Raw genomic sequence first — 16,188 nt, forward strand, 5'->3', positions numbered from 1 at the left:
TAATAATGATAATAATTGTGGTTCACCACATTGCTAAAATCTGCCCTTTCCTCTCCATCCAAACTGCTACCACATTAATCCAAGCACTTATTCTATCCCGCCCCGATTACTGCATCAGTCCCCTTGCTGACCTTCCTGCCTCCTGTCTCTTCCCAATCCAGTCCATACTTCACAAATGTTTAATCCATGTTCTCCCCCTCCTCAAGAGCCTCCAGTGGTTGCCCATCCACCTCCACACCAAACAGAAACTCCTTACCATTGGCTTTAAGCAGTCAATCACCTTGCACCCTCTTATCTCAGCTAGCTACTGTTGCCGAATTGTACCTTCCAAGTGCTTAGTACAGTGCTCTGCTAAAACTGAGCTCCTTATCTTCCCTCCCAAACCCTGTCCCCTCCATGACTTCCCTGTCACTGTGGACGGCACGACCATCCTTCCCGTCTCACAGGCCCTCAACCTCGGTGTTATCCTTGACTCGGCTGTCTCATTTACCCCACACATCCAATCCGTCACCAAAACCTGCCGGTCAGACCTTCACAATAATCGCCAAGATCCGCCCTTTCCTCTCCATCAAAACTGCTATTGTGCTGGTACAAACTCTCATAATATCTCGACTGGATTATTGTGTTAGCCTCCTCTCTGATCTCCCTTCCTTCTGTCTTTCCCCACACCAGTCTATTCTTCATTCCTCTGCCCGGATCATCTTCCTACAGAAACGCTCTGGGCATCACTTCCCTCCTCAAAAACATACAGTGGTTGCCTATCAACCTTTGCACGAAACAAAAACTCCTCACTGTTGGCTTCAAAGCTTTCCAACACCTTGCCCCCTCCTACCTCACCTCCCTTCTCTCTGTCTACTGCCCACCCAGTTGTACTCCTCTCCTCTGCCACTCACCTCCTCACGGTCCCCTGTTCTCGCCTATCCCACCATTGACCCCTGGCCCACGTCCTACCGCTGTCCTGGAATGCCGTCCCTTCTCACATCCACCAAACTAACTCTCTTCCCCTCTTCAAAGCCCTACTGAGAGCTCAACTCCTCCAGGAGGCCTTCCCAGACTGAGCCCCCCCCCTTCCCTCTGCTCCTCCTCCCCTCTCCCTCCCCCCCCCGCCTGCTACTCTTCCCCCTTCCCCTCCCCTCAGCACTGTGCTTATTTGTATATATTATTTATTACCCTATTTATTTTGTTAATGAGGTGTTTATCTCCATGATTCTATTTATCTTCATTCATTCATTCATTCATTCATTCAATAGTATTTATTGAGCGCTTACTATGTGCAGAACACTGTACTAAGCGCTTGGAATGTACAAGTCAGCAACCAAAAGAGACAATCCCTTCCCAATGACAGGCATACAGTCTAATTGATGATGTTGTCTTGTTTTGTTTTGTTCTGTTTTGCTTTACTGTTCGTTTTTCCCCATTTAGACTGTGAGCCCATTATTGGGCAGGGATTGTCTCTATCTGTTGTCGAATTGTACATTCCAAGTGCTTAGTACAGTGCTCTGCACATAGTAAGCACTCAATAAATACTATTGCATGAATGAACCCAACCCACACACTTTGCTCCTCTGGTGCCACCTATTCTCTTTACCTCAATCTCATCTATCTCGCCACTGATCTCTCACTCACGGGTCCTGCCCTTGGCCTGAAACACCCTCCGTCTTCATCCGTCTTCATATACTACAGACAATTACTCTCCCCACCTTCAAAGCCTTATAGAAAGCACACCTCCTCCAAAAGATCTTCCCTCACTAAGTCCTCATTTCCTGTTCTCCCACTCCATCTGCATTGCCCTGACTTGCTCCCTTTATTCCCCACCCCCAACCCCACAGCACTTATGTACATATCCATAATTTATCTATTTATATTAATGTCTGTCTTCCCTTCTAGACTGTAATCTTGTTGTGGGCAGGAAATGTGTCTTATATTGTTGTGTTGTACTCTCCCAAGTGCTTAGTACAGTGCTCTGCACACAGTAAGTGCTCAATAAATATGATTGATTGATTGGTATTTGTTAAGTGCTTACTATGTGCCAAGCACTGTTCTAAGTGCTGGGGTAGGTACAAGATAATCAGGTCCCACATGAGGCTCACAGTCTAAGTAGGAAGGAGAACAGGTGTTGGATCCCCATTTTGCAGATGAGGCAAGTGAGGCACAGAGAAATGAAGTGACTCACCCAAGGTCACCTAGCAGTAAGTGTTGGAGCCCGGCTTAGAACCCAGGTCTTGTGACTCCCAGTCCCATGTTCTTTCCACTAGGTCACACTGCTAATGACAACAGTCCTCATGGGAGATTTGGTATGGAGAAGCTCTGGGCCTTATTCCTTGGGGAGGCAGCACTCAGTGGTCTGTTTTTATGACTGCAAGAAGCAACTGCCTGGAAGTTTGCAGGGCAAGAAGACAGATGCTAATGACAGCTCAATGGTCTTGGACAGTCAGCCTCATTTTCATGATAATGAGAAGGAGTTTTGGGGTGCATTTTGTCACACTCCACTATGATTAGCTTTGAGAAGTCCAGAGAAGAACTCAGGGACACAAGGCATAGCTTTCTTGTGAAGCCCTGAAGGTGACAGATATTATCCTGCTAAGGAGGAGGGGTAGGCAACCCACCCTTTCCCCACCCACCTCTCCCGTGGCCTTCCTGGATCCTGGGGACTCTCTTCCTCTTTCTCATCATCTTCTAGAATATGTGTTGAGCACTACTCTATGTAGCGCACTTGGGAGAGTACAATAAATGTGAAATGACATTGTCCTTCACCTCAAGGAGCTTAAAATCCAATAGGGAGATGCAGAATTATTTACATATAGAGTAGGTAGAAGAAAACAGATACAACTGGTAGTAGCTAGAGAATGGAAAGACAAAGAAATAAATAAACAAGTGATTACAGAGCAGGGGCCATTCATGTGTATATAAGTTCCAGGGGTGTTTATACATGCATAAGTGCTAAGGGTGGAGATCCTGAGGCTTCCAGGCTGACCAAAGAGCCTAGGGTAGAAGGTGGCAAAGCTCAAAATGTTCTCTCAAATGGGGTTGATATGCTGTCATCGGGCTCTTTCGAGCAGGCTCAGAGATGGGATTAGTAGTGCAGGCATCTACACAGTAGCAATGTGAGGGTGAGCAAGATGCTCAGTCTCAGTAACAGTTGGGCATCTGAAGCCACTGGGTAACACTTCCTCTGCCCTACCATGATGGAATCCAATGCAAATTTCAGCCACATTAGTCAAAGGGTCCAGATGTTTTCAGATCTCACTCTGCAAACATTTGCATCTTTCTAAATTTGTTTTCAAGTGAACAATCTAGATATGAAATATCTGGGTTATATTTGTAGCAACGTGTAAACATCAGTGTCTCCTTAGCTCTAACATGTCACATTTTCAGTTCTGTTTGCCTTTGCAGCCCATATCTTTAGCTTTATTCCATTATGGGAAGCTGACATTAATTCAGTTTTAGGTGAACTGTGAGGGCATCTCTTTGCCAGAACTTCAAAAGTCCATATATCAGAAGAGCTGGAAAGGTGACACACATTCCTTGTCCCATGTTGAAAATAAAACCCACTCACCAGTATGGAGTTTTACTTCTTTCATCTAATTATAGTTAAGTCACTTCAGCCACAGTGAAAGCAATTCAAGAACTTTCATGGGGCATGAAGGTAGACTATCTGCTAGTCTGTATGTACATGAAAGCCAAGTGGTAAGGCACTAATAGACTAAAGTTGTCACATGACAGTAAGGTGGCCCAGGAATTTGGTTAATTGCAATCACCTTCCCACTTACCAAATTCAAACCATTCAAACAATAATGGATAAACTCCTCAATTGAAGCACTCCACAGCACCCACTTTTCAACAAAACGAGTAAACACTTCTCCCAGCTGTCTAAACCGGTCATTCATCCTGCGAACATAAAATGAAATCTACCAACAGGGTTTTCTTCTGGATATTGTAGTTCCCTTAATTTACTGCCTCACTTCTATTCCAAGTGAACCAGTGACTTAAACCTCCATTATGGACCAATAATTTATGTGTGGGAGATTTTACAATTGATATCACTCAGAGTTTTTATGAAGCCCTGCCACGAAAGTACTGGGAAGAGGTTGTGTTTTATGTGTTGGCCAGTTCCCCAGGAGTAAACCTGGAGATGGTAAATTCCCGTTCCATTATCTAAGAACAGGATTCTGTTTGGTATGTTTATTTTTGGTATCTGGTGTGGACAATTGGAAGGGACCATTCAGGAGGGACAAAAGTTTTCCATTATGGAGTTTACTTGGTGTATCGCATTGTGATGTGAAAATTCTCTTCTTCCGGTTTGGTTTCTTTGAAAGAGTTACTGTCCCAAAGGTTTAGTTTAGTGCACAGAGTAAGCACTCAAATAAATTCCACTGAGGGACCACATAATCCCTTTAGTCTGTAAACTCACTGTGGGCAGGGAATGTGTCTGCCAACTCTGTTTTACTTTCCCAAGGGCTTACTACTGTGTTCTGCACATAGTAAGCACTCAATAAATATCATAATAATAATAATGTTGGTATTTGTTAAGCGCTTACTATGTGCCGAGCACTGTTCTAAGCGCTGGGGTAGACACAGGGGAATCGGGATGTCCCACGTGGGGCTCACAGTCTTAATCCCCATTTTACAGATGAGGTAACTGAGGCACGGAGAAGTTAAGTGACTTGCCCACAGTCACACAGCTGACACTGATAAGAAGGATGATGATGGTGATGAGTGATTGATTAGCTGGTCTCTAAACTGGGGAGATATTGGCCCAGAAGTGAGTTCTCAATTTTTGGAAGGGGTAATATCAATTCCCAGTTGGAGCCAGGCTTAGGCTCTTAAAAGATGTCTTTTAATGGTCTTGAACGTCCTCAGGAAAATCCTCCTGGTTCCTCTCCAGACACCTTTTTAGCCTCTCTCTCCAGAGCCTAGGGACGTTCCATTCCCCTTTGACTGTTGGCACCATTATGACCAAGAACAGAATCCGGTTGACACCCTGGATTTTCCAACTTTGATAGTCACCCATAGCACTTAGCCCCATAGCACTTATGTACATATCAATCTCTAACTTATTTTAATCCCTGTCTCCCCTTCTAGTCTGTAAGATCCTTGATGACAGGGATCACCCATAGCTACTTTTTTGTACTGTACTCTCCTAAGCACTTTGTAGAGTGCTCTGTGCACAGCAAACACTGAATACCATTGATCGATTATTTGGTTGATTGAGATATGTGAGGCTAGCTGCTGGGCCTTTTTTATATTTTCTATTTATTTGATCAGCGCATGGTAAACACCAAGTCATGCATAATTGAGACATGCAAGTTGCACTCTTTGGACAGGATCTGACTGACTGAGAAGCAGCGTGGCCTAGTGGAAAGAGCACAGATCTGGGAGTCAGAGGTCCTGGGTTCTAATCCTGGCTCTGCCACTTATCTGCTGTGTGATCTTGATTAAGTCACTTAACTTCTCTGTGCCTTAGTCCCGTCATCTGTGAAATGGGGATTCAATATCTGTTCTGCCTCCTACTTAGATTGCAAGCCCCATGTGGGACCTGATCACCTTATATCTACCTCAGGCATAGTGGATAGAGCATGAGATAGTGGCTAGAATTTAATCCTGGCTCCACCACTTGTCTGCTGTGTGACCTTGGGTAAGTCATTTCACTTCCTCTGTGCCTCAGTTACTTCACTTGTAAAACGGGGATTGAGACTGTGAGCCCCATGTTGAGACGGAGAGTGTGTCCAATCTGATTTGCTTTAACCACCCCAATGCTTAGTACAGTGCCTGGCACATAGTAAGTGCTTAACAAATACCATAATTATTATTATTAGTAGTAGTAGTACAGTGCTTAGAGCGTAGTAAGCACTTAACAAAAGCACAGTTATTATAATTATGGAAAAAAGGATTCTCATAAAAATCTAGGTAGGACCTCCATGGGCATAGGGAGCCCTCTGAGCAGGTGCCTTCTGGTTCACTGGGTGAACAACCAGTGTCCCACTCCTGCTGAGGCTCTCCTCATTTCTCACTTGCCCTCAGGCAGCGTTGCCCAACAGAATCTGGCTAGGGCAATAGGGAAAACTCAGGTTGAAACTGAAACCTCCAGAGAGAATAAGCAAGCTTAAGAAAGCATGGAGAACACGAGGCAGGATGAGATGGCCCCATGACTCCTTCCTTTCCTTTTGGGAGACAGAATTTCTTTTCCATTTCTTCATTCTTCCTTTCTCTCCCATTCTTCCTTTCCTCTTTTCTCTCCCTTCGTTCCTTTCATTATCTTGCCCATTCTGTCTAATAAGCAGTTCATATGGAGTCTGAGGAAATACAATTATCCCCTCATGGACTTTTTTGACTTCCTTTTTTTGAAAAAAAAAAAAGCAACCACGGGCCTCCATCCAACAGGAAAAGACTGACCTGAAAAGATAAAAGAATTCATTTTCCCTGTTGCCAAATAGAACCTCAGAAATACCACATCTTCAAGGGAAGGGGACACTGTGGTGTGTGAGTCACCCTGTTTCAAAGAGATTATAACCTGAATTTCTATTATTTTCTCCAGCAAGGTGTGTGCACTAATCTTTATGCTACAATGCAGTAAAAATTGCTCTGACTCATTTGCACATATATATGGCCTGCCTGAAGATTAGGTTTTTGTCTTTTCCTCTTGAAAAATGGTTCAAAGAAAGGGTTTAACCACACAAGCTTGGGACAGTCCTCCAGAAGAAAGGCCAATTCACGTAACTCCTGCACAAGCTGAGACCTAGACTTCTGAAGGCCAGAGCCAGAGAATTGAGTTATTTAAGAGTCTAACTCTCATCCTGCTTCCCTGGTTGAATTGGCAGCTTCTTTCCCCAGTGTTGGAAACTTTGCTTCTTGCATTTAGATTAGATTGAGGCACAACAGTGATTTTTTTTTCACCACCTGACTTAGAACTACTAGCAAAGAGATCTGGGGCAAGAGAAGGGAGGAGACAAGGAAGAGCATAGGTGGCTGTAGAATCAATCTCCTTTTCCCAGTCATTAACTCCCTAAAATCCAGGACTTCTGGACTCACAGCAGGGAATGAGGGGTCTCCCCCTTTTCATAAGGCCACGTGAGCTAAGTGACTTACTATGTTTTTGCTAATTTTTCTCTCTGTAGAAACCTAACAGAATTTCAGAGGTACCCTAAAACAGGGAGAGAGAGCTGTGTGGCCAGAAATTGGGAGAAAACATTAGTAAGGATTCACTCTAACCTATAGTCACCCTCAGGGCTTCAGGGACTGAGCAGGTGGTTTCAGAAAATGAATATCTTGCTGAATTGGTTGGGAATGCATGTCAATCTACTAGGAACAACTGCAGGGGTAATCCATACTCAGGCATGATGGAGGTGGGGATGAGGAATTGGAAGAGAGAGCTAAATTTGCCGCTTTAAACTGGGAACCTTAAAAATAGGTTAGGCGTTTAATAGGCTGTTTCAGTCTGAGTCTATCTAAAAGGGTAAGCACTGAAGTAAGAGGAATAAAGGAAACATGCCAATTGAGTTAATATCTAGATCTTATTTGCAGCTTACTCCTTCTGAGGGAAATCCTTCTACTCCCACCCCCCAATAAAGCAAAGTGGTACAAAGGAGAAGAATGAACAGAAGGAGTATTCTAAAACCATCTGCTTCAGCTCCAGAGTTTTGAACCACCTAGCTTTTGAATCAAAAATATCTTTGCAGTCACCCTGTTTTAGAGTTTCTCTGAGGACATCAAGCCTACACAGGAGGAGGAGGAGGAGGAGGAAGAATCAGCCCAAACCACCTATTTAGTAGGAAAAAGTCCTTACCATACTCCTCTTAGTCTCTTAATTCAACTGGGTTTCTTTCATCATCTAGAATTTTTTTCAGATGGGGTGGGCTGGGGAATGGGCATAAGCCAAGGCACCATGACACTGTGCAGGGGATCAAAGTCATTGCCATAGCTGAGGGTTCAATCTGGCTAAGGGCAGTGGAATCCTCCAGGTCCTTGATTTAGTTATGATATTAGACAGTTAGCAATGAATATAACCAATCTCACCACCTAAATGCCCAACCCGGAGAGGCTAGCATATTGTGTCCTTCCCATCCCTGTCTGCCATTCATCCTAACAGACTGCAGGCATCTGTTTAATTAGCAGGAAAAGGACTGACAAATGTAATCCCCAATGAATCCTTCAGACTCTTGGCAACAGCCAGGAGGCTGTCTGGAAGAAGAAAGTGTTCTTTACTTTAAAAATTGATCTGCTTTGTTCTCATTCATTGGTTTCTGCAGTTTGAACATGTGATAATGACCCTGAATGGATTTCTGTACTATATGTATTATAGCTTCATGAAATGGCGGGTAGGCAGTGGGACAGGAAGGAGACTCAACTCTGTTGAAAAGCAACAACTCAATCATTTCTTCCTTCACCTGGATCTCACATGTCATATGTATTTTAATACAGAAAGCATCAGTGGCAGGGCAGAAAAATTATCGCCTGTGGACAGAGATGGGGCTGATGTGCTTGGATCCATTTTACAGACAGGAAAACCAAGGGGATAGGTGACACTGCACCTCCAGAGGCCACATGTACAGGCAATAGCAGAATTTGGTTTAGAACCCAGATCTCAGCGAGTCTCAGCCTGTTGCACTGAGCCCCGTTTCCTCTATATCTCATCAGCCTTGAACTTGGGTAAACATGAGCTTTCAGTGCACGTTTCACTAAACAAAGCTGTTGGCTATTCATAGCTGCCTGGCAACACACTTACAGCTCCTTTTATTAAAATGGATCTGCTGCAGTTTCAGGGGGTGTGTTTCCTGACTTGTTAATGGAGATTAGCTCTGGGGGCCTTTACAGCCTTTTTCAATAACCTGGACAGAACTGGTGCTCAGATAATTTCGTGTCTGCTCAGATAATTCCGTGTCAGGCTAATATTTGTTGCAACTACCCTGAAGCAAAAGAGCTCGCTGCTCCTGCAGAGCTGTCCGTGGTGCTCTAGGTGGTCACACGATCATCCAGTTGTGTGTGTTGTCAGTGCGTATTTCTGCCTGAAATCACACAACCTGAGTGGAGTGAACATTCTGCTTATTCTGCAAGCTCAAGTGCTGGAAGCTTCCTAGAGTGACCCTGGTTGACAGAGAGCACTGCTCTCTGATTTGTATTTGAAGACTTATTCTCTTTGACTGCATCTGCACAAACAAGAAGTTGTTTCAGGCACTGGGCTGTACTCTGCTCTTAGGTTCCATGTGAGTGTCTGCTCTTGAAGTCCAAAAGAGCTGCAGGAGAATAGGGGCGAACGGATTCTGATATCAGGCTTAAATGGTAGGAGAAGGGCAACATTCTCCTTCCACGTTGCCCACTGAATGCACACTCTCCACCCCGCTTTATCCAGGCTCAATGTGATGTCCTATCGGTTTGGGTCTTCATCTTAATTGTACACATTTCAGAATTGTCAAAGGCTTTTAGGATCCATTAGCCCTTCGAAAGATATTATGCCTTTAGAGCCGATTTCTAAAATCTTGGAAGCAACAGTCGAATTGCTAGATTAAGACCTTTATCACTATTCCTATCATTAGCCTACTGTCCCTATCTCTATCCTTGTCTTTATCTTTGGAAATTTCATCTTGGTGGTGCTCTGCAGATGCTGTCAGATTTCTCTGCCTATTGACCCTTGTTTGGCAAACATGTTTAGTCGACTTTTTGTGGTCAGCCCAGTGAGTCATTTCTGTTAATGATTTGTGACCTTAACTTAGTATGCGAGGCTAGCATACTATTGTCATGTTCCCCCCAGAAATGGAGATGTAGAAAGAGATTTTTCTCCTTTACTTTCAAATCACTCAATTTTTCTAGATCAACTTCCATTGTGCCAGAAAACCCAAAAGTCTGGAAAATCGTGTCCTTAGGTTGATGGTTTTTTGACCGAGTGTGCTACTGCATCAACTGTTGGGATGGAGTGGTGAGATTCTGAGTTTTTGTCAGACACCTCTCACCCTGGCACTGAGCAGGGCTGGATGTTCCAAGGTCTGCTCACTGGACAAGTCCTGATCAATGTCATAACTTGTCACAAATGCTGGAAACCTCTTGGCTCGGGAGAACCACCACTCCCTGCCACCCACAGTAGTAATGACATGGACAATCTGCAACATGGATGACTCATATCTGTATAATAGAAATTACTGTGTACTGCATTTATTAAAGATCATGCTTACAGAGAGGAAGAATAAGAAACTGATAGTATATATGATGCCTTTTACTCTATGAATGTGATTAAGCAAAAGAGGAAAAGACAGGGAGGAATCCAATTCAACTGGGAATTGGTGCTCTACCAAAACGATTTCTTGAAGACTACTTGAGGGAGGAAGCTTTTTTGCAGGAGATGTGATTTTTATAAGGCTTTAAAGGTGGGGAGAGTGATCGATTGTTGGGTATGAACGGGGAAGGAGAAAGGGAAATCTGTGAAATCTGTTCTGTTCCCCCACAGAGACCTCTGATCTTTGAGAAACAGCATGGCTCAGTGGAAAGAGCACAGGCTTGGGAGCCAGAGGTCATGGGTTCGAATACCAGCTTTGCCACTTGTCAGCTGTGTGACTGTGGGCACTTCACTTCACTTCTCTGTGCCTCAGTTACCTCATCTGTAAAATGAGGATTAAGACTGTGAGCCTCATGTGGGGCAACCTGATTACCCCGTATCTACCCCAGCACATAGAACAGTGCTCTGCACATAGTAAGTGCTTAACAAATACCAACATTATTATTATTATCTTTTGACCCACACCAATTTTTTCAAGTCATTATGTCCCATTTAGTCTCCATACTCAAACTAATTTTCCTTGACTCACAGATTGGGGCCCTCAAAACCACCCTCTCCACTGGACTCAACTCACTCCCCTATCCCTTTGCCGATCTTTTGCCACTAACCTGCAACCCTGAATCACCTCCACAGTCTGCTTTCTCCACTCCTGTCCTCGAGCTGAAGAGGGCAGCTGGTGGAAATCTAGTTATCAGGCCAACTTTGCCCATCTCAGCTTCATGCTCACTTGCCCTCTCCTCTGCCTGGCAACATTATTTCTCCATACTTATTGACTCTCATTCCAATTACCCTCACCACTTGTTTCAGACATTTAACTCCCCCCTTAACCCCTTGTCTCCCTGCTCTCTCTATCTCTTGCCCCAATGACCTGCCAACATGCTTTATTGATAAAATTGAAACCACCAGGCATGATCTCCCTAAAACCTCTCCTGCTCTTCTCCAGTGCCTCCCTCCTCCTGCCTCTTCTTTGACTCTACCATCTTTCCCTGAATTATCTCAAGCGATCTCCTGCCTTCTCTCAAAGTCTACCCCCTCCACCTGAGTCTCTGAACCCATCCCTTGTCGTTTTATCAATAAAACACTTGTCCCCTCCTTTTTTCACTCCTTGTCCACCATCTTCAACTATTTACTTTCCAGTGCTTTCTTCCCCACTGCTTTCAAACATACTCTTGTATTCCCATCCTAAAAAAACCCCGCCCTTGACCACATGGCTCCTTCCAGTTATTGCCCCATCTCCCTCTTGCCGCCCCTCTCTAAACTCCTTGAGTGAGCTGTCTACACCCACTGTTTCCACTTCCTCTCCTCCAATTCTCTCTTGACCCCCTCCAGTCTGACTTGTGCCCTCTTCACTTGTGCCCACTGAAACTGCCATCTTAAAGGTCATCAATAATCTCCTTCTTGTCAAATCCAACAGTTTCTATTCCTTCCTCATCCTCCTCAACCTTTCAGCTACCTTCATTGTCGTGGAGCACCCCCATCTCCTGCAAACCTTGGCTTCACTGACCCTGTACTTTCCTGGTTTTCCTCCTATCTCTCTGATTGCTCCTTCTCAGCCTCTTAATCAGGCTCCTCTCCTGACCTCCACACCCTCTACCTGTGGGAGTGCTTCAAGGCTTCTGAATCCCCTTCTATTATTCTCCATTACACCCACTCCCTTGGAGAACTCATTGTTCCCATGGCTTCATCTACCACCTCTATGTGGTTGATTCCCAAATATACCTCTCCAACCCTCTACCTCTCACATTTCCTCCTGCCTTCAGGACTTGTGTACTTGAATGTCCCACTGACACCTCAAATTGAACATATCCAAAACATAACTCCTCATTGTCCCACCTCAAACCCTGTCCTCTCCCTGTTTTTCCCATCATTATAGGCTATTCTCCCTGTCTCACAAGCTCGTAACCTTGGCTAATATTCAATCTGTCAACAAATACTGTTGGTTCAACCTTCACGACATTGCTAAAATCTGCCCTTTCCTGTCCATCCAAGCTGCTACTACGTTGATCCAAGCACTTATCCTTTCCCACCTTGATTACTACATCAGCCTCCTCACTGACCTCTCAGACCCCTCGACTCCTGTTTCTCCCCACTCCATTCCATACTTTGCTCTGCTGCCTGGATTATTTTTCTACAAACTGTTCAGTCCATGTTTCCCCATTCTTCAAGAACCTCCATCCATCCAACCCCTCTAGATTGTAAGCTTGTCATAGGCAGGGAATGTCTCTATTATAGTTTTGTGTCATACTCTCCCAAGTGCTTAGTTTAGTGCCCTGCACATAGTAAGCACTCAATAAATACGATCGATTGATTGATCCACCTCCACATCAAACAGAAAGTCCTTATCACAGGCTATAAAGCACTCAATCTCCTTGCCCCCTCCTATCTCACTTTGCTACTCTCCTACTACAACCCAGTCTTCACACTTCGCTCCTCTAATGCCAACCTACTCACTGTACCTCCACCTCATCTATCTCACCGACAATGCCTCACCTACATCCGTCATCCCCGAGCTCCGTCCCCCTTCCTATCTGACAGACCACCACTCTCCCTAGCTTCAAAGCCTTAGTAAATTCACACCTCCTCCGAGAAGCCTTACCTGACTAAGCCCTTATTTTCCCTACTCCCTCTCCCTTATGCATCACCCTTTTACTTGGATTTATACCCTTTATTCATCCCATCCTCAGCCCCACAGCACTTATGTACATATCCAGAATTTATTTTAATGTCTGTTTCTGCCTCTAGACTGTAAATTCATTGTGGGCAGGGATCGTGTCTACCAACTCTGTTATAATGTACTCTCCAAGCACTTAGTACCCTGTTTGGCATTCTGTAAGTGCTCAGTAAATACCATGGTTTATTGATTTATTGAGATTTGCTGAGAGGGGTTGTGTGAGAGAGGAGGCAAATGAGGAGGCTGTGGTCTGATAGAGGGATTTCATAGTTGGTGAGGGTAGAGGTGGTACAGTGACTGAAGGTGATGAGATCAAGAGTGTGTCCAAGGTGGTGAGTGGTTGAGGTGAGGTATCTTCTACACGAAGGCTATCTCTTTCTGTGGTGTCATGTTTGTTAGAGGTGCAGCATGGCTCAGTGGAAAGAACATGGGGTTGGGAGTCAGAGGTCATGGTTTCTAATCCCGGCTCCATCCACTTGTCAGCTGTGTGATTTTGGGCCAGTCACTTAACTTCTCTGTGCCTCAGTTACCTTATCTGTAAAATAGGGATTAACACTGTGAGCCCCACGTGGGACAATCTGATTACCTTGTATACCCCCCCAGAGCTTAGAACAGTGCTTGGCACACAGTAAGCACTTAACAAATACCATCATTATTATTACTATTATCATTAGTGCTTGGAGCTGCTTTTGCTTTTTACCTCCTTGGCTCGAGTTCCTTATGAAGTCTCTGTTCAAAAAGAGCAACTCCTTTTTTTGATTGCAGTGGGCCATGTTCATCTGTCCAAGGCAATTGACTCCAAGATATCGGCTGGGATGCAGCATTATCTGAAGATTTGTTTGACCCTGTCCTTAAAATGTTTTCTCTGCCCTCCTTGCTTTCCATTGCTCTATTTCAGTTCACCGCATAATAGCTGTTGGAATATCCTGATGTCACCCATTCTCCTTGTTTGTCCCACCCAGCACAGCTTTGCTAAAATGAGCCTACCTACAATGCTAAGAGATCGATTTTGTTAAAGAAGAGCTATTATTTGTGATCCTGCCTTGTCATCTGATGTTGAGTAGAGTTCATTACTGACATTAAGCAGAGACTGCTGAAGGAATCAGATGTGGCAGGTCTGTGACAGGGGTACAATTTGCATAAGAGGTGTTTTGGTTGGATGATGAATTTGTCTGGGCATCCTATCAGTTCTACCAATCCGTAGTAGAAGGGGTTATGACCTAACACAGCACCACCTCCCCCTGCCAGTCATATGATGCATTCTGATGCCGGCCTTATGCTGGACCCCCATGTGTATCTTTGTACCCTCAGTGGAGCAATGGAGGCACAGGTGTGACCCTAATGGCTCCCTTGCTTGGGGTTGCCCCTGGGACTGCCATCAACCCCAGGGGATTTTTTTTGTTGTTATTTTTTAAAATGAAAAACAAACACATCTTCTCTTTTCATCTCCTCCATTCACCCCAGGGCCAGAGCCAAAGTGTCCTTCCTGCTTTCTTTGCTTCAGCTATCGCTCTGGACCCTGGGGGGCTGACAAGTGGGGACACGGGCCTCGGGTGGCATGGACCCTCCCGAGGAGCTGGGATAGAGTCGCTTCGGTTTGTGCTGTTTTTTTGCTTTGAGGGGAGGGAAAAGAAGGGCTTCCTCACTCCCGCTGCCTCTCCGGAGCCTGGGCTGACAAAGTGGGGAAATGGTCCTCAGTCCCCACTGCCCCTGCCCTAGTGGCCTCTCTGTATTGAGGACCTGGGACGGTGGGGGAAAACTCAAATGCCCATCCCTGGTGGACAGTCTGCATCCCTCGATCTGCCTGGTCAGCCTGAGTCCCTTCCTCCCAAGCTACACAGAAAGTCCCACCGCCCTCTTCCCTGGAGCCACCTCCTGGTTGTCAGAAGATCGGGTGACCTCGTAATTTCAACTATGAAGGCAGCCAATCAGGAGCCGCTATAAACTGCTCATTGATTGGATCATCTCAAAGGATTTCACCTGCAAAACGTGCTGTAGCACAAAATGCACCAATCTGTCAAAGAATTGTTTGGTCTGGAGCAAACAATTCCTCCCACGCTCTCTTTGACAGTTTCCCAAATGATGAGCCTCTTGATTTGGTTTTCTACTTCTTTGTCAATCTTTGAGTCATTTGTCACTCTGCTGCCTAGGTTAACAACATTCTGTGACAGTGTTTAGCTCTGCCAGCAATATAAATTTTTGGTTTTGTATCTAGCTTCTCTGGTATAGGCTGATATATTACTTCATATTTCTCTAGAGTTACTGTCAGCCTCAAATGCCAGCTGATTTCACAGAGCAGTTTGTAACCCTAACTACCCTCTAATCTAATGGTGAATATGTATGTTTCCTTTGTACCCAGCCTTTCTCGTGAGGATATCAGAACATCTGACACTGTCTTCTTCACCTCACTATATACCATTTAGCTTAACAGGGGAATCCAAAAACATTTAAAAAGTAGGAGTGGGATCTGGGTTTTCGATCTTCCTTGATCTTGTAGGTAACCTTTCTGGGTACCTATTTGCTCTTAGTTGAAAGTGGAGCCCATCGTTACTGGGTATAAAGAACCTGGATAGCTCAGGAAAGGGTCAGCACTAGCCTCATGTCCCACGATGGTTAGTAAACATTCATATACTGGATGATTTGTACAGGTATAGCCTAGAAAGAGGGAAAGATTTGGGCACAGATTTGACCCTCCAAGATTAAAGATCAGTTTGCAGTGGTGGGGCTATGTTGTGGTTGCATGGGGATGAGAAAGGGAATTGGGAAAAGGGGCAATGCAGCCTTGAGTCTATGGAAATTGTACACTGTACCTCTACAGAAAAATCACTGGTGAGCAATTGGAAAATCATTTATTACATTTGGAGGAAAGGATTTGGTTCATTGGTATTAAAGGGCAGTTCTCTCTGAACATTGGCTCCCTTGTCATCTCTCCTCCACCTCTAAGCCCCTATCCTGGTTGTTACCTGAGGTAAGTCTGCTTCTGCTTGGGGCAAAACTAACATCTGTTTGAAAAGAAATGCAGAATCCCCTTGTTTCTTAATGGCAAAAACATTTGCAGCTTCGTTTACAATCAAACAAAAGCTGTGCTCCTGTATTCCAGAGAGTAAAAGGAAAGGTGCTATGGCAAATAAAGCTCCTTGGCCCAAACAATAATAAGAACAATGAAGCTGTGGTATTTGTTAAGTGCTTACTATGTGCCGAGCACTGGACTAAGCATTGAGGTAGATACAAGACAATCAGGTCCCACACAGGG

This window comes from Ornithorhynchus anatinus, chromosome X1, assembly GCF_004115215.2.
Source record: "Ornithorhynchus anatinus isolate Pmale09 chromosome X1, mOrnAna1.pri.v4, whole genome shotgun sequence".
NCBI classification, from domain to species: Eukaryota; Metazoa; Chordata; class Mammalia; order Monotremata; family Ornithorhynchidae; genus Ornithorhynchus; species Ornithorhynchus anatinus.